The sequence below is a fragment of the Mirounga leonina genome, unplaced genomic scaffold, assembly GCF_011800145.1.
Source record: "Mirounga leonina isolate KUSES-001 unplaced genomic scaffold, KU_Mleo_1.0 Mir_178, whole genome shotgun sequence".
NCBI classification, from domain to species: Eukaryota; Metazoa; Chordata; class Mammalia; order Carnivora; family Phocidae; genus Mirounga; species Mirounga leonina.
In genome coordinates, this window is record NW_023270464.1 from 2,858,242 (window position 1) to 2,874,025 (window position 15,784).

At 38.1% G+C, this 15,784-nt stretch overlaps 1 protein-coding gene across 2 annotated transcripts in view; it reads left to right on the top strand.

Annotated features, from left to right (window-relative positions):
* Window positions 1-15,784, top strand: part of GABRB3 (gamma-aminobutyric acid type A receptor subunit beta3) — a 229,938-nt gene that overhangs the window by 122,871 nt on the left and 91,283 nt on the right. The gene's annotated exons all lie outside the window — the stretch shown is intronic.

Genomic DNA, 15,784 nt, shown 5'->3' on the forward strand with positions numbered 1-15,784 from the left:
GTCCTCAGTGCTTTGGGTCTGATGCTGCTCTGTCTGTTCACTCATTGTGGGCTAGACATCTGTGCTTCTTGATGTCATGGTCAGGGAATTGGGTCCCTTTGGGACACTGTGGTGTTTAACTGCAGAGCTTCTGTTGTTTTTAAATGCAGTTCTTTACCCCAAGTCTTATGTTAACATTAAGTGGTTATAAAACATTTTTTAGAAAATTGCCTGAAGTCATCAAATGTGAAGTTCTGGAAAAAATCTTCATAAAATAAGACTTGTATTAGTCACTAAGATTTTAAATGAAAGAATTAATGAAAGTATTAAGTTTTTCCTTCCTTTCCATCATTCCTTTGTTGTATATATATTTTACAAACATTATATCTTGTATCTAATGTATATATGCACACTATTTCACACACACTCTGATAAGTCTGATGGGGAGAAAGCAGTTCCTCTCCTCTCTGCAGCTGCTCATATTAAAGTTTTCTCTGGCAGTTCCGATCCAAACACAAATATGTGTTTCTTTTACATATACAATGTAAAATAAAAAATTCACAAAAGGGACATTGCCCCCCCCAAATATGACAATTACACTCTTCCGCATGTACATCACCAAGTGATGTTGGATCATCACGGGAACGTGGCAAGACATGCATGACTTCCCCCAGTTCACTGGTCACAGCAAATCACGGCAGTCCCACATCAGCCACGCCATCTCATGGTGGGAAGGAGGGAGCCAAGAGATTTGGTGGCTGCACAAATGATGCCTGATGAAGGGAGAGTGTTGAACTTTATTTATGGATGAAAGGATTTGAGTGTATTTGTAAGCAGAGGGAAAGAAGCCAGCAGAAGGGAGACATGAAAACTGTAAGGCAGGCATGGATGAAAAGAATCAAGAGCAGAGGGGAATGGTTTTCCTGTCTCTACTTTTTTCCTTTCAGTAGATTTCTACTTCTCACTTGCACTTCACTTTTATATTAAAGTGAAAATAGATAGCTTGGGGACTACCTGATATTTATTGTATTTTCAGTCCTTATGTTTTGTTTACTCTTCTCCTTCAGTCTTCATCTGTTTTCTGTCAAAATGCTCACTGTCCTTCATGGTTCAGCCTGAATCCCACCTTCAGAAGGCTCCCTGATGCCTCTCCCCAGATGCATCCTCTTCTTAGCTCCCATCATCCTTTAGCCCATGTTCCTCTCTTTTAGAGCACTTTTCCCTTCCTGCCTTGTGTAATTATGTGTGCCCTCCGCACAAGGGCGACTTGATAATGGAGCCACTAAATTGGTGTTTACTTCAAAATCCAGCTTGATTTCTGCCTCCTCTCTGGAGCATTCTGAACTACCCATGCCCACATTGTTTTTATCTTTTCCTGACCTTTCAAAGCTCATTAAAAATTTGTTTTCATCTCCATGACTTATTTATTTTATAATTGGAAGTTTGTACCTTTTGACCCCCTTCACCCATTTTGCCCACCCTCCAACATCCCCCCACAGCTCTAGCAATCATCAATCTGTTCTTTGCATCTATGAATTTGTTTTGTTTTATTTTAGATTCCACTTATATAAATGAGATCATACAGGATTTGTCTTTCTGTGTCTGACTTATTTTACTTAACATAATGCCTTCAAAATCCATCCATGGTGTTGCAAATAGCAACATTTCATTCTTTTTTATGGCTGAAAAATATTTATATATATCTCACATCTTTATCTATTCATCCACTGGTGGAAGCTTAGGTTGTTCACTTGTCTTAATAATGCTGCAGTGAACATGGGGGTGGCATGTATCTTTTGGGTTTAGTGTTTTCCTGTTTTTTGGATAAATGCCCTCAAGCTGAGCTTGATTTCTTTCTCCTCTCTAGAGCATTCTGAACTAACCATGCCCACATTTTTCTTTTCCTGTCCTTTCAAAATTCAGTCAAAAAATAATGAATTGATCCCCCTCCTCAAGCACTGATCCTAGTCTACCTTAAATATTTCAGATATTTAAGACTGCCACCCACAAATTTGTGAGCTCATGGACAAGTCATCAGTAAATGGTAGCTCTCCCATCCAAGTACTAACCAGGCCCGACCCTGCTTAGCTTCCGAGATCAGACGAGATCGGGCACGTTCAGGGTGGTATGGCCATAGACTAGCTCTCAATATATGCTTATTCAAAGAATGTCTTCAAGGATCATTTTATTCATAGATGTATGTCTGTTGTTCAGAAAAGATAGTAAGCTATCTCCAGAACCAGATATTTTATTTCTTAAATATCCTTTCAGGAGTCCAATATAAACTATACTCAAAAAAAAAAAAAAAAATCTCCACTGTAATTCTAGATTAGATGGTTAAAAACTAATTGACTATGGTAGAAACCTAGGAAATGTTATAGTTTATATGTATGTGTATTACTAGTGATATTTATGATGAAAACGGAAATAGTATGCAAAATGAATTTAAATGAAGCAGTGCCTTTGTATTTAAGAGATGTGGGGACACACAGTTGAGGAGGTGAAGGTCTCTATGTTTCTGCTCACATAAGTAGCTATTAGATTTCATAGAAACTCAGAAAACAAACAGAGCTGTCCTCTGCGATTTACACAGCCTAACAGATTCCACAGAGCTCCTGATACTGTGCCACTTCTAAACAGAACAATAAGGATTCTGTTTGGAACTGTTTTATGAAGAGAATATGCTTTGGAATAACCATTGCTTGGTGAAACAGCTGTGACCTTCTTTCCTGATTCTGTTTTGAAGGGTTTAGATTGTGTCTGTGTTGTAGGTGTTTGCTTTGTTCATTCAGCCCTATAGCAGGACACTTGACTTCAGATTAAATGTTTGTATACATCAGCAGACCCTTTAATCTCTCCGTGTCCTCTTAGTAACTCCTAACATCTATTTTAGACTGTCAAGCTATGATCTTGAATCTTATGAAATATTGTAGTACTGCCTTAGGTACTGCCTAATTGAAGATTTTTAAATATCCACAAAAATAAATGTTTATAATGAGTTGATAAAAAAATTCTATGACAATCTCTTAATATATTATTACACTGTGACTCAGTTATCTTATTTTTTGCATGCAGAAGGGGAACCTATTCCTTAGTACAACAGCAAATGAAACAATGTCCTTTCATTTCTATAGATCAGAAAAATGTATTGTGTTTCAAATTCTCTTCTCGCCTCATAAATGTTTCACCTCTGGGTCTTTGTGTGGCAGATAAGATATTTGGGGTCCTGACTAATTTGGTGTTATGGTTGCTTACACCCCAGAAAGCTTGGCATGAGGTGCTGACAGAGCTACAAGCTGAATGGTACATTTTCTCGTAGAAATACACCACTAGAATTGCACAAATGTACAGTTTTACACTTGGCAAAAGGCATGTAATGGAGTCAGACAAAAAGCCTTGGTGCCTTCATGATAAAAACTGGAGAAACAGAGGGGCGCCTAGGTGGCTCAGTCGGTTAGGCATCCAACTCTTGGTTTCGGCCCAGGTCATGATCTCAGGGTAATGAGATCAAGCCCCATGTCAGGCTCTGCGCTCAGCAAGTAGTCTGCCTGAGATTCTCTCTCTCCCTCTCCTCTGCCTCTCTCCCTGCTCGTGCTCTCTCTCTCTAAATAAATAAATAAATGAATGAAAATAAAATCTTAAAACAAAACAAAACAAAAACTGGAGAAACAGATGTGTGCCCCCTGGGAACCACTCACTTGGGGGACTGCTTTCCCCATTCCCCTGAGAAGATGGAGAGGAAAAGAAAGGAAGCTGGGGCCCATCATACTTCTGATTCTGATAGCCCTGCTTACCCAGGCTCTGGGCACCAACATCATGGCATCTGTCCCGTGTTTTACAGTGGTGGTTTTTACTGCCCAGTTTTTGGATGGGCTTTGCTATCCTCATGAAGGAGCCTGTTTCTAACTCTTAAAGTAATTTTCCTTTCACAATAGTTAAGTGAGGTTCTACACCAAAACCAGAGAAAGATGTGTACTGTTGTATATATGTGCAGGACAGGAGCACTGAGAGCAGGCTCTGGCTGGTTTCCCCAGGTCCAGCCCAAAGGTCAGCACCTCTAGAATGTCCCAGCCTGTGATGGTGGCTGTGGGACACAGAGCAGAACTGAGGTGTTCTAAGGGGATGAGGTGACTGAGGAAGGCCTGCAGCACCTGTGAGATAATTAACTGAAGGAGGGAAGGAATGGCTTCTGAGTCAGGGCCTCTCAGTTCCCAGACATCAGCTGACATGCAGGGTCTGAAACCAGCTTCTGGAGAAGGTCAGGCTCAGCAAGCAACAGCCTTGTGCTCATGAGGCTTTCAAGGTGCCTCCAAGGAGCCACAGCCCCTGGGACCGAGATGAGTAAAGCCAAGAGGGAGGTGCAGGTTTCCAAGTTCCTGCCTCACCAACTCCAGACACATGGTTCCACATATTCACACAGAAAACAAATACCAGACACATGCACTTTGCCAGTCGAATTTCTAGCTGGGTCTAGTTCAGTGGTTGAGCACAACGTTACCATCAGTCCTTCCATGACCACTTCAGGCTCACACCTTTCTCTGGTCCTCAGAGCACTTGTGTTTGGCCATCTCCATGTTTGATTGATCACTTGCTATCTAGTTGTTCATTGTGTCATTTGCAGAAAGACTGATGATGAGATTCTGTAATGGATGGAATTTGTGCTCCAGCTTGAGCTACACAAAATGATATCATGAGGGATACATTTCTACTGATGTAGTCCCATCACCAAGAAAGCACTAGGATCTCTGCTTCCCACTCTCTCTAGTGTGGCAAGAGAAAAAAATCACCCAGTTTGTATGTTGGCAATTCCAGGTTGAGAAGACTGGAAGCAGATCAGCTTCAAATCTTCCTTGGGATATCTAATCAAGAATGCTTTCATAAGTTTGTGTAGGAAAGTTAAAGAACTAAAAAGATATTTCTTAAACCCTATATGTTGAGAGTGGTTGCAAATATACCCAGGTACAGAGTTCTGTGGGTTTGCTTTTATTCACTTCTTTAGACAAATTATGTAAGAAAGAGAATTATAATGTAAGTATTTTTACAGTATTATTTTTTACATTAGAATGTTTAGTAATTGAAAACAATTATTTCAAAAAGAAAAAACCCTGAGAATGCTCGTGTTTACTCAACATCCAAATAAACTGAACAGTGGTTTTCAAAGATTGATGGCCTGAAATGAATATCATATAACTCAAAATTTAGGGGATATTCTAAATATCAGACCTACTATAAATTAGCAGGTAATAAATGTGTTCTTTTTTTTAAGATTTTATTTATTTATTTGACAGAGAGAGACACAGGGAGAGAGGTAACACAAGCAGGGGGAGTGGGAGAGGGAGAAGCAGGCTTCCCGCAGAGCAGGGAGCCTTATGTGGGGTTCGATCCCAGGACCCTGGGATCATGACCTGAGCCAAAGGCAGATGCTTAACGTCTAAACCACCCAGGCACCCCAATAAATGTCTTGAATAAGTAGGCCAGGTGATTTCAAATCACTGGTACTGAGCAGAGCATTAAACACTATGTTTGACTGAAGTAAAATAGATAATTACAGAAATGTGATTTTCAAATTTTCTATTTATGTGCAGTGTGTGTAGGAATGGGGTACATGAGACAGCTCTCTCGACTTCTCTCTCATAGTGATGCTTACTTCTCTGGTTTGCTCTACACAGTAATTTCCATACTATATAAAGTACCTTTTTGTTGTTCATCTATAATATATACTTGAAAGACAAAATTAATGCAATGAGTAGTCACATGTGCCAAATAGGATAAATTAATGAGTGAGTCATCCAATGGGAATTTAGAAATATTAAAAGCCAGTCAGAGGATAAAGGGAAAGTGTAAACTGTACCCCCAGTTACTTATATTTTATATAGAGTGATCAAACAGTACGGAGACAGTATTGATGATGACTATGGGCTAGGCAGGAATGTGAAGGCTATCCCCTTAGCACTGAGAAACAGGCAAGACATTTACTGTGTGTGCAAGGCTCATTTGTAAAACACTCACCTAATCAACTTCATAGGCTGATAATGAGAATCAGATTAGATGCAAAATATAGAAGTGTTTGGAAAAAACACAATCTGCTAAAAATAGGAAGAACATAATTAAATGATAATAATCCTGGTTATAGACAAGATGGAATAATAAGGATAGGATTTGCTGTTCCATCTAGAACAACCAAATATTTTTGTTTTTTTGTGTTTCTACCACCAGCAAATAAATTAATCTAATCTAGTCTAATCTAGTATAGTATATGAGATAATTGTTTTCAAGACACTGGGCTTTAGACAGTTAGTGATTGTGGTCCCAGATGGGTGGGAAACAAACAGGTAAACCCTATGATTGGCCCAGCTTACTGCATTGAGAGAGTTTCAAGGATATGATGCAGAGAGGGGAACCAAGGCAGAGCCTGATAGTGACTCTGAGTGGACAAGGCAGAGCAGAGAGTCTGGGGAGACCAAAATGGCCAGTGTTCACAAGATACAGTACCAGAGAGGAGAGAGGTACACGGAGAAACCTCCAGAGATCTGCAGAGTCCCCCTCAAACATTCAACTGAGTATTGAGATCAGTGCATGCAAATGAGGAAAATGCCTAAGGCTGGAGGAAGAACAACCCAAAAGGAGCCTCCTAGCTAACTCAGGGCTGGGAATTGCCTGTTCCCACTAGTTAGATTGGAAATCTCATAACTTATGGGGCATTGGAATAGTACCATTGAGTAGGTAAGAGTTTTACTTCGACAATAGAGACTAATTAGCCACAGACTGAGCCCAGCTCTGGTCCCACTTAATAAATCTTAAAAGTAATATCCAAAAGGATCAAACTGGTTCCAAATAACAACATCCCCAAACAAAGCTAAAGCTTATTTACAAGAGCACAAATACCCAGCTCCCAGCAAGGTGAAATTTGTAATGTCTGGAACCCATTCAGAATTTAGTAGACAATTTACTGAAAATAAGAGCCATACTGAGAGAAATGGATCCATCAAAATTGATCCAGGATTGACACAGATGTTAGAATTAGCAAATAAGTGCATTAAAACAGTTATTATAGGACTTCTAACCAAAGAAACAGATGTTATTAAAATACAGAAATTATAGAACTGACAAGTATAATGACAGGAAGTTTAAAAACTTGCTGGATGGGCTTAATAGTAGAGTGGCAATGGCATAGATAAAATCAGTGAACCTGAGGATAATTAACAGAATTTACCCAGCTTGAGCAACAAAGAGAAACTATACTCAAAAAAAAAAAAAGAATAGCATATCAGGGACCTGTGGAACCATAACAAAGAAGCTAACATTTATATCACTAGAGTCCCAAAAGAGAAGAGAGGATAAGTGTAACTGAAATGTATTTGAAGACATAATGGCTAAAAATCCCCAAATTTGGCAAAAGGTACAAATTTATGGATTCAAGAAGCTAAGCAACCCCAAATAGAATAATCCCAAAGAAATCCATGCCAAGATCCATTGTAATTAAACTTCTGAAAACTAGAGATAAGAGTCAATCTTGAAGCAGACAGAGAAATTATAGGGGGACACCAGTTTGAATGACAGCAAATTTCTCATATGAAACCATGTTGTAGGTTTCATGTAGGTACATGCCTATGTAGTAGAAAGTGGTACAATAATTTTGAGATACTGAAAAGAAAGAATTATCACCTGTGAATTTTATAGCCAGTGAAAATATCCCTTAGAAATGAAGGGGAAATAAATACATTCTCAGACAAAGATAAACTAAAAGAATCTGTCATGAGGAAATCTAGCCTTTGAGAATGATTAAAGGAATTTTTTCTGAATAAAAAGGAAATGATAAAGAAGTCTTGGAAATTCAGAAGGAAAAGAACATAGATTATCCCACTTGTCATTACTATCTTAAATCATAATTAAATGGCTGAAACAAAAAATTATAATATCATTTGATATGATGCTCAATGTATGTAGAGGAAATACTTAGGACAACTATATTTTAAAAACAGGACAATAAAGTCACCTAAGTGAAAGTAAGGTTTTCACATTCCACCTGAGGTGGTAAAATGTTGATACCCATAGACTGTGATAGTTAGCTTTGTATATTATAATATCTAGAACTAGTAACAAAACAATGTGAAGTGATATTCTCAAAAACATTATAAATAAATCAATATGGAATCCTAAAAAACTCAACTGAGGAAAATTTTTAAAAAATAGAGAGAGAAACAGAGGAAACAAAGAGAGAACAAATAATAAAATGGCAAGCTTATGTTCTAACATATCAATACTTTAGATGTAAATCATCTGAATGAACCAATTAAAAGATAGGAATTGGTAGAATGAATTCCAAAATACATGATTCTGTGCTATGCTCTGTAGAGGTAACTCACTTCAAATACAGTTACATAGATAGGTTGAAAGTAAAAGGATAGAAAAAGATACACCATGGAAACATCAATAAAGGAAGAAAGCAAGTTTAACCATGCTAGTATCATATAAAGTATACTCTAGAGCAAAGAAAACTCTCTTCGACAAAGAAGACTATTACATAATCGATCCACCAGGAAGATGTAACACTCCTAAATGTGTGTGCCTCAAAATACATGAAATAAAAAATTTATGGAGCCTAAAAGAGAACAAGGCAGATCCACAATTATAGTTGAGGACTTCAGCACCCTACTTGATAGAACTAAAAGGCAGAAAAATGTCAAGAATATAGAACTGAACAGCACAATCATGGTTATTGACATATCCACAACATTTCACCCAACAAAGTAAAATACATTTTCAAGTGTCCATGGAACATTCAGCAAGATAGATCATATTTCAGGTCATAAAACAAACTTCAGCAAAGTTCAGAATGTTCAACAAAAGTTCAACAAAATTCAGAATGTTTGCTCTGTGAAAGACATTGTGAAGAGGATGAAATTATGAATTGTAGATCTAGAGAAAAATATTTGCAACCCAAATATATAACAAAGGATTTGTATGTGTGTGTGCATGTGTGTATATGTAATGATGATGATGATGATGATGATGATGATGATACCAATGGGCAAAAGCCATGACCAGACATTTTACTGAAGGGTGTATATAAATTGCAAAGATGCTCAATATTGTTAGTCATTAGAGAAAGGCAAATTAAAACCAAAATAGGTATCACTCCAATACTTATCAGAATGACTAAAATGAAAAATAATAATAACACCAAATGCTAGTGAGTATACAGAGAAACTGGATCACTCATGCATTTTTGGTGGGAATATAAAATGATAACTCCATAACATAATTTTGAAGTTTCTTATAATAAAAACCAAACATGTGCTTACCATATGACCCAGCAGTTGCATTTTTTTGGTGTTTATCCCAGGAGAATGAAAGCTGTTCATAGTGTAGCTTTACTCATAATAGCTAAAATAGCTAAAAAAGAGAAAAAAGTAAACAACCTAAATGTATTTCAGAGTGTATGGTTAAATAAACTTCCTTATCCATACATTGAAATGCTACTTAGCAAAAAGAAGGAGGAAGAAATTGATATGTGCATTACTCGGATCGATGTCATAGGAATTATTCTGAGTGAAAAAAAATATCTCAAAAGATTGCCTACTACATATTTAGGTTTATGTAACATTCTATATATGACACAACTCTAGATCTGGAGAACAGATGAATGATTGCCAGGGGTCACAGATGGGGGTGGAGGAATTGAAGAGGGGAAAACTATCAAAGGCAACCTTGTGTGATGTATGTAAAATATATTGGATGTATACTAGAAATAAAGTAAAGATACTAAAGTATCTTGACTGTAGAAGTATCAGTACCCTGGTGTGAAATTGCATTTAGTCTTTCCAAATGTAACCATGATAGGAAATTGGATACAGAGTGCCAAGTGTTTCCATATTATTTTTTGTAGTAGTATATGAATTTAGAAGAATATCAAAATAAAAATAATTAGTTAAAAAATAGGGATTATAACAGTGTCCTATATGTTCAAAAAGTTTAGAAGGGACACAAAAGATATAAAAAACGACCCAGTATCTGAGATGAGGAATGCTGGATGGGATGAATGACAAATTAGAAAGTGCAGAAGAAAATGTTAGCACACTTGAAGCCATTTTAGATAGAATCTATCTAAAATCACATGCTGAAAAGGAAAAAGGCCAGAAGTGTTATAAAGAACATTACAGAGGGCAAAAAGGAGGGAGAAGGCAAAAAAATAAACACATAGTGACCACACCTTTTCCAAGTTTGAGGAAAACTATAATCTAACTACTCAAGGACATCAACAAACCTCAAGTTTGCAAAAGAAGCATGGAGACAACCACACCATAGTCAAATTGACCAAGGTCAGTAATAAAGAAAAAATATTTTAGGGCACCTGGGTGGCTCAGTTGGTTGAGCGACTGCCTTCGGCTCAGGTCATGATCCTGGAGTCCCGGGATCGAGTCCCACATCGGGCTCCCTGCTCAGCAGGGAGTCCGCTTCTCCCCCTGACCCTTCCCCCCTCTCATGCTCTCTCTATCTCATTCTCTCTCTCAAATAAATAAATAAAATCTAAAAAAAAAAAAAAAAAGAAAAAATATTTTTAAAAGTCAGAGGATAAAAATGTTATGTACAGAAATACAGCATAATGAGGTCAGTAGATTTTTTGTTAGAAATAATGCAAGTGAGAAGACAGTGGATCAACATTATTAAAGCCACTGAAAGAAAAATAAAAAACAACTATCAATCTAGGATTTGTATCCTCTGAAGATACCTTTCACAATCAAAGGCAAAATAAATAATTTTTTAGACATACAAGATTTGAAAGAATGCATTGACAGCAGAACTGCAGTATAAGAACTGTTAAATGTAGTCCTCAGGCAGAAAAAATTACCACAGATGGAAATATGGGTCTATAAAAGGAATGGAAAGCACCCAGAAATTATAACTACATGGGTAAATATATAAGATATTTTTTATTATCTAAATAATTTTAATTAGATGACTGAATTTAAACAAAAACAGCAATACTGTATATTGCAGTTTATTAAAATATGCATAAGTGAAATGCATGAAAATAATAGCATAATGGATAGAGGTGAAAAAATGAAGTATATAGTAGTGAGATTTTTATACTAAATGTAAAGTGATATAATATCATTTGATATTAAGCTGTGATAAATTAAGTAAATATACTATTAATTCTAAAGTAACCACTAAAGTAAAACAACAAAGAATTATGACTAATAAGTCAAAAAAGGAGATGAAATCACGAGACATAGTTAATCCAAATGAACATGGAAAAAGAGAAGAAGATGAGCCAAGAACTAGTGGGAAAACTACAAAAGAAATAGCAACATGATAGATTAATCCAAATCATAACATTAATGAAATTAAATGTAAATGGTTTAAATATCTCAATTAAATTGATAGAACATGATAAATTAGATTTAAAAACAAGAATTAAATATTCACTGCCTACAAGAAATTTACTTTCAACATAAAGATAAAAATCACCTTATAAGTAAATTATTTCCTAAATATGACTCCAAAAGAAAAAATTGGACTTCATCAAAATTAAAATTTTTGCTCTTCAAAAGACACAGTTAAGAGAATGAAAAGATACGCCATAGGCAGGAAGAAAATATTTGCAAAGCATACATTTGATAAAGGACAGGCATCTAAAATATCTAAAGAACTCTTAAAACTTAAAATAGCAAAATAAATAAAGCAATTAAAATAATGGATTAGAGATTTGGATAGATCCTTCACCAAGGAACATATATGGATGGTCAAATAAGCATACAAAAGGATGCTCTCTATCATTACTTGTTAAGGAAATTCAAAGTAAAACTACACACTTATTAGAATGACTAAAATTTCAAAAAGACCAATCATATCTAGTGTTGATGAGGATGTGGAGGAACTGCAACTCTGATGTAGCACTGGTGGGAATGAAAAATGGTACCACTTGGGGCAACAGTTTGTAAGATTTTAAAAAGTCAGTTATACAGCTACAATGATCCGGCCATTATATTTCTAGATATTTAGCCAAGAGAAAAGGAAATACATGTCCTTGCAAACATACACACATATTCATTACATCTTTATTCCTAGTAGCTAAAAGTGGGAAACAACCTAAATATTTTTCAACAGGTAGAACAGATAAAAAAATATTTAGTATAGCCACACAGTAGAATACTACTGAGCAATAAAAGTGAATGAACTATCGATAAATACAACACGGATGAATCCCAGAATAATTGGGCTAAGTGAAAGAAGTCAGACAAAAAAGAGCTATACTTCAATAAAATTCTGTAAGGAGTCATAATGTCATAAACCTCATTATGGACTCAAAGCCTCAGGAAAGATTAGAAGGAGGGGAATCAGTAAGACAGTGATAGTTATTAAAGGTAATCTGTTGACATAAAAGTGGAAAGTTTAGCTTATTATAACTATTTGAGCTGATTGAGGCTTTTCAGAGTTTTGTCAATCTTTTTGTCATACTTTTCTTGATTCTGCTATGTTTCATCATCATTTCTCATGTGTCCCTTGGCCCAGTATACATCATTTTCCTCTAAAAATATTTTAACTGGAAGTGCTCTCTTTTCCTCACAAGAATATATTCATTAAATATGAATATTTACATTTTATTTCCTTTTCCCCAAGTCTTTGTCTCTTTGTGAGCAGTGTGTTAGGTCACTTGAGTTGCTTGCTGTATCTGTGTTGGTTTTGAGTACTATGGCCAATTTGTCTCTTGTCTGAATATAATTAGGGATGGATCCCTAGCCACATCTTCACACTTAACTTTAGAATAAACTGATATCATGTCTCTTTTTGCTTTGAGAACAATTATGACTACAATCCCTTCAGCTTGGCAGATAGGTATTACAACCATCCATTCTTCATGAATGTGCAGCATGCTGAAGCAGAAAGAGAATGAGATTTGGAGACTGGGGCCCAGTTCTGAACCTGATGGTGATTTACTGGGGCACCCTGAGCAAGTTCCATGACTACCTTAGTTGGTTTTCTCTTCTACAAAATAGGTAAAATAATAAGGCTTACCTTGCAGAATGTTATAAATATTAAAGGTAATATATGTAAATGGGTATGGCTCATAATCAGTAAGTGATATCACTGTTATTCTATGACTGCATTCCAGAAACACCTGGAAAGGGGACTTCAATGAAAAGGGCCTCTATACCATATCCACCTCCATTTCAACTCTCTTCTTTACCTGCTTGTAATTTCTGTGACACCCTGTAACCCCTGTCTTGGAGCTGCTAGCACTACATTCTCATCACTAACACAGATGCATCAGTCTCTGGAATGGCTGACTTGATTGAGGCAATCCCTTCTCAGCCTTTACAACTCAGGGGCTGTGTTGTAATAAGCACTGGAATGTGTTCCCCCTCTTCCTGATGCTTATCTGATGTCAGCCCTCCTGGTAGGCCTCCATTCTGGAGGGTGTGATGTGCCTGCCCTCTTTGTTGGGCAGGATAAGTTATTTAGTAGAGGTGACAAACCATGTGTCAAGGAAATTGAGTGCCAGACAGTAAGATGGCATTGGTGACTTGAAGGCCTAATCTGGAACTTTTCTGGGGTCATCTGAGGATGTGTTCTTTCTGGTTCACCCTGTGCCCATTGACATGCCTGGACTAGAGAAGGAGACCACTGTCAAAATATGCCATGAAACTGAGGACTAATTGACCCCATGAGTATAAATTGAGGCCAACACACATTTCTTGACCACTGTGCTAGGTGCTTCCTAAAAAGATGGATACAGTTACTTCCTGAAGAAACTCACAGTTCGAGGATTCCTCAAACAGATGAGTTCAAAAGGATGTGCCAAATGCAATAATCAAGATATGCACAGGGTGTTCCCTGGTTTCTAGAAAAAAGGAATAAGAGGCTTTTGAGCCAAGCCTGGGATTTTGGGAAAACCATGCTCAGGTTGATGATGCTGGGCTGCTTCAGGATGATTAGGAGCCAGGCTAAGGGATACACTGGGTGTTGGAGTGGATAGTATAAGCTGTCATGCACCAGCCAGCATGCCTTTTATAATTACCAACTGGGCAAAGGCTCCAAAATAAATGGCCTGCCAGGATTGGAGATCTAGGGATTATTTTGCAGAGGATTTGGGGATGCAGAAGAGAGGGGATTATCTACACAAAGAGTTAAGCCAGGAGCCATTCCTGTAGAAGGCAGAGTATGAGTGAAGGTTTTGGGTTGGAAAAGGAGGTGGGTTTTCAGGACCTTGCAGCAAGTATAGGCATAGAGTTTGGTAGACAAGGAACTGTGAAAGGGTTCTAAACAGATTTTAGATATTGTTTCAGATTTTGTTTGTGAGCTCACCATGACATGGTGTGGAAGGTGGATGTATCTTTCAGGCTGCAAGTTGGAATGCTCTTGGAGTAGTCCAGGTAAAAATGCAAGCACCTGTGCTGAAGAAATATGGAAAGGAAGGAATCCATTGGAGTAAATAAAGGAAGGGAAAACTCATGGGAATCATTGTTTGAAACTCTGGTTTAAGCAAGGGAGTGATCAGTGATCCTTGCCAAGTTTTCAGCTCATACAAATGAGTAAATATCACTAATTTAACAAATCAACTCAGAAAGAGCAAGCAGGCTTAGGAAGGACAATGATTTCATTTTTGGTTATGCTGTGTTTTACCTGTTCTAGAGCCTATTGGGAATAGGAGGCCCAGCTCTGGAAAGAGGTAAGCGTGAGCTTGTTAGAAGTGTTAGTACAGGTAGTCTAGGGCTGTAAATGGGTTTTCCAACCACAACATAGGGGCTGCAGTGTATCCGGATAACATCCATCTTTAAGGGCACTTAGAGGGATGGCGTCTCTAAGAAGAGGTGGGGAAGGGTTGTAGAGAGGTTATAGAAACTGAAGAAAAGCAGATACCATGGAGTGTGTAGTTAGCAGTAAAATGCATGCAAGAGGACCAACAAAGTAAGCACGGAAGCACACCCTGTGGACGCATTGCCTGTGCAGAGGAGTGGAGGAGGCCAGAGTAACCCGAGGAGGTGTGAGAAGTCAGGTGAGGAAGGCACTAAGTAAGGCCACTTGGCCAGCACACTAGATGAAGGAACACAGGCACTTACCACCATCATTAACTGTGAAACACCTTCTTCTCCCTCCTGCCTTAGTAAACAGGATATCAGCTGAGTGGCAAAACCAAATAAATGCACCTTTAACTCCAGACCGTTCTTAGTCTCAACTGGGGCTGCTGCCTATTTACGCCTATTTTCCATTCTCCCCGGGCCGGTGAAGAACTGGGGCTGCTGATGCTGCATATTTTCAGGTGCTTTGGTTGATTTCTCCCAGCAGCAACTTGCTGGAAGAAGGTGCCCGTATTGGCCTTGCCCTCAGACCTGTTCACAGACCCAGCATTCTCCCCGATGCCTTTGCGGTGGCCTCACCCAGAGTGGCTGTCTTCCCTCTTGGTTGTGCTCTGGGCCTCTTTCCCCATCGTCTGTACACACACCTTTCCAGCCTTGCCCCCCCTTTCCTGAGTGCTTCTGGTGCCTGGGGACCTTTTCCCGGTGCCGAGTTTGCTGTGTGAGGGGCTGCGTGGGAAGGGAGTCTTGGATCTCAGAATTAGCCAGGAGATGTCCTGATCTGAAGGAGGCCGGGCATGCTTTGATTCAGGAGCTGAGTCAGACTAATTGGCCCCTTGACATCTCTCATGTGAATGTGCTCTGTGCCCTGTGGTTTTCTCCACTGACTTGTTGAGGATGACGGGATTTGTCTTCACTGCAGACAGGGGACATAGCCAACTAGCAGAAGATCCCTACACAGTTGTTGAGTTCCTATTGTTATGAGAACAACTGCTCAGAGA